The following is a 3,850-nucleotide window of genomic DNA, read 5'->3' as shown; positions in this document are numbered from 1 at the left end:
TCGCTCGCGCTCTCTCTCTCTCTCTCTTCTTTTCCGTTTTTTTGAGACAGGGTTTCTCTGTATAGCTCTGGCTGTCCTGGAACTCACTTTGTAGACCAAGCTGGCCTTGAACTCAGAAATCCTCCTGCCTCTGCCTCCCGAGTGCTGGGATTAAAGGCGTGCGCCACCATGCCCGGCCCCAAAGTGTGCTTTTCTTATGTGTATTTATGTGGCCTGAGTGTATGTGTGTATCACGTGTGGAGGGGCTCCTGGAGGCCAGAGAGGTGTCAGATCCTCTGAAGCTGGGGTTACAGGTGGCTGTGAACTGGGGGCTGTGAACTGAACAGATCCCCTGCAAGAATGAACAGGTCCCCTGCAAGAACAGCAAGTGCTCTTAACGGTTGAGCCATCTATCCACTAATGTATTTTTAAATTGATTTAAACATTTCTTTGTTCTGTTGCTATAAGAACTTCAGGAAAATATTACCACATTGGAAGATGGTATTTGAGCCAAACTGTATCTGTTCCTGGGCTGTGTTCACTCCCATCTGACAGACACATTCTTTTAGCAGAGCTATGCTTTTGCATTGACAACCTTTGCATGCTTGGGATAATTAGAAGAACAGAGAAAAGGAAGATGAGAATTCTGTAATTGAATGGGTCAATTACAGTAGTAGTGGCTCTGAAGCTGGGCCCATGCTTGCTAGGCAGGCAGTTTACCACCTGAGCAGCCTCTGCCAGCCCAGGTGTTCATAGCAAACGAACAGTCTATCTGAGAGAAAACAAAGAACCAAAAGTCCACCTCAGCTAGGCGTCGTAGCACACGCCTTAATCCTAGCACTATGGAGGCAGAGGCAGGAAGATCTCTGTGAGTTCTAGGCCAGCCTGGTCTACATATTGAATACTAGGCCATTCAGGGTTACATAAGAATGAATGAATGAATGAAAAGAAACAATGAGATCTATGCTGGGGAGGATAAAAGTGAGTGCTGATACATCGTTGGTGTGCTGTTGGGACTGTGAGTTAGTCTGGTCACTATGGAAATCAGTATGGAGGCTCCTCAAGCAATTAAATAAATAAATAATGAGCTAGCAATTAAATAAATAAATGAGCTGAGCGTGGTGGTGCACATCTTTAGTCCCAGCCCTCAGGACGCAAAGGCATGTGGATCTCCGTGAGTTCGAGGCCAGCCTGGTTTACAAGTTCCAGACCAATCAGGGCTACACAGGGTGGGTAGAAATAATAACTAAAAGAGCCTTGGTGGCTTCTTCCCCTGGAACATGGGAAAGACCAAAGGGTGCTCATCTGTCAGGAGCATGGACGTGACAAAGAAAGCTTCCATACAGTTCTCTTGGTCCTTCCTTCCTTCCACCTTAGTTGGTTTACCTTCCCTCCCCACCCCAGAATACAGCCCATGTGTCCCTTGGAGGATGGTCTGCAGGGCTAGTCTTTGGAAGCCCAGTTGTTTTGTTTTGTTTTGTTGGTTTGGTTTGGTTTTGAGACAGTGTCTCACTGTGCAGCCTTGGTTGGCCTTGAATGCACTGTGTAGACCAGGCTGGACTGGAACTCAGAGATGTGCCTGCCTCTGCCTCCTGAATGCTGGGATTAAAAGAGTGTACCACCATACCTGGTGGGAGCCCCAGCAGGAGAGCATCCAGATTGTGTCTAAGGCTTCTGAGAGTAAAACTGTTCAGAACATGTTAAAGGGAAGCTATTTACTCTCCTCCTCCTCCTGCTCCTCCTCCTCCTGCTCCTCCTCCTCCTGCTCCTCCTCCTCCTGCTCCTCCTCCTCCTGCTCCTCCTCCTCTTTCTCCTCCTCTTGCTCCTCCTCCTCATGCTCCTCCTCCTGCTCTTCCTCCTCCTCTTGCTCCTCCTGCTCCTCCTCCTCCTCTTTCTCCTCCTCCTCCTGCTCCTCCTCTTGCTCCTCCTCCTCCTGCTCCTCCTCCTGCTCCTCCTCCTGCTCTTCCTCCTCTTTCTCCTCCTCTTGCTCCTCCTCCTCCTCCTCTTTCTCCTCCTGCTCCTCCTCTTGCTCCTCCTCCTCCTGCTCCTCCTCCTGCTCTTCCTCCTCTTTCTCCTCCTCCTGCTCCTCCTCCTGCTCCTCCTCCTCTTCCTCCTCCTCCTCCTGCTCCTCCTCCTCCTGCTCCTCCTCCTCTTCCCCCTCCTCCTCCTGCTCNCCTCCTCCTCCTGCTCCTCCTCCTCCTGCTCCTCCTCCTCTTCCCCCTCCTCCTCCTGCTCCTCCTCCTCCTGCTCCTCCTGCTCCTCCTCCTGTTCCTCCTCCTCCTTCTCCTCCTCCTGCTCCTCTTCCTCCTCCTCTTCCCCCTCCTCCCTACCTCTTCTGACAGGACTCACATGCCCCATACAGAGCTGAGCTCACTATAGCTGAAGTTCCCCATGAACTCCCCTCTCCTGCCCCTACATTCCAAGTCCTGGGATTTAAGGTACCCATCACCACACCAGCTGTTTTCTTTATTCCGTGAGGTTTGGGGGACTTTTTTAAAAATTTTTTTATTTTTTGGTTTTTCGAGACAGGGTTTCTCTATATATAGCTCTTGCTGTCCTGGAACTCACTCTGTAGACCAGGCTGGCCTCAAACTCAGAAATCCGCCTGCCTCTGCCTCCCAAGTGCTGGGACTAAAGGCATGCGCCACCACTGCCTGGCCTGGGGGACTTTTAATATCAACGTTAAATTATGGCCTTTAGGAGGGACAACAGCGGACCTCTTTCTCAAGCGTTTGCACATGGAATTTCCTTTCAAGGCACTTTCAGGGCCAGCGAAATGGCTCAGCGTGTACAGGTGCTTGCTGCCAAGCCTGATGACCTAAGTTCAGTCACTGGAACTCACACGGTGGGAGGACAGACCTGATTTTTCCAAGTTGACCTGTGACATAACAGAGGTACATGTGCTTACACATACATGTGTGTACACACACACACACACACACAGATACACATACACAGTGAATAAAATAACATTAATAAGACACTTTCCTGATAGATCATGTTCTATAGAATACATTGTGGAAAGGTGTGTTTTCAAAGCATTTATTGTGGTACTATTGATGTGGCAGAGGATGTTAGTAGGGCAGGAGGTACTCAGCCGGGGACCCACGAGCAGGTGTGAACGCACGGATCCTGAACAGACCATGTTGAAAGCTGCCATCCAGGCAGTGAACGGCTGCTGCCCTGGGACTCCCGTGTCCTGTGTCCAGCCTTCTCACCACATCCAGATCTCCCTGCGGGATATGCCAATTGAGCCTGGCTCCAGATTGTGGCCTCTGCTGTTTCTGGTTGTTGTTGGGGAGCCCGTTGCTAACACTTTGGATCCTGGGCTGGGCTGGGGAAGGAACCATGGAAGGCAGTCACAAATACACTTAGACTATAGCAGGCTTCCACTACTGCTCCATGGGACAGCCACTTACCATGCAGCCTTCCAGCTGGTACATAGCTCGAAGATGCCGCTAGCTGGGGGACTTTGTCCTGGGTCCTGCGCCTTTTTCTGGGTAGCATCTTTCATGGCTCACTAAACTCATTTCAGAGGAAGAGGCAGAGCTATACTAATGCGCTGTTGGATGTAACTTCTCAGGGAAGCTAGGCAGCGCGCTGAACTCTGCACAAGGGAAAAGTCGGTAGAACAGAACTCAGCCAGCTGACAGGAAGACAGCTATCATAGATTCTTTTGGCATCTCAGCAATGGAAGCTCTGGAACATTGGGTCATTTGGCTAGGTGTGACTTCACCCCCCACCCCCATGGCTCACCATGTCATGGTCTCATGGACCTACAGTCTCTGTAGGGCAGTAGTGTCCAAGCTCATGCCTTTGTACTGGTCTTGCTGCACTTTGAGATCTGAGCCGTGTCAAGCACAGTGGCCTT

General features: G+C 50.7%; 1 protein-coding gene across 5 annotated transcripts in view; it reads left to right on the top strand.

The window, feature by feature from the left end:
* The window catches only part of Mok (MOK protein kinase), a 34,552-nt gene that overhangs the window by 7,775 nt on the left and 22,927 nt on the right, over positions 1–3,850 (top strand). The window lies entirely within an intron of this gene.

The sequence above is a fragment of the Mus caroli genome, chromosome 12 (assembly GCF_900094665.2).
Source record: "Mus caroli chromosome 12, CAROLI_EIJ_v1.1, whole genome shotgun sequence".
Classification (NCBI taxonomy): Eukaryota; Metazoa; Chordata; class Mammalia; order Rodentia; family Muridae; genus Mus; species Mus caroli.
Note: the sequence above shows the minus strand (reverse complement) of the source record. Positions and strands in the feature narration are given on the sequence as shown.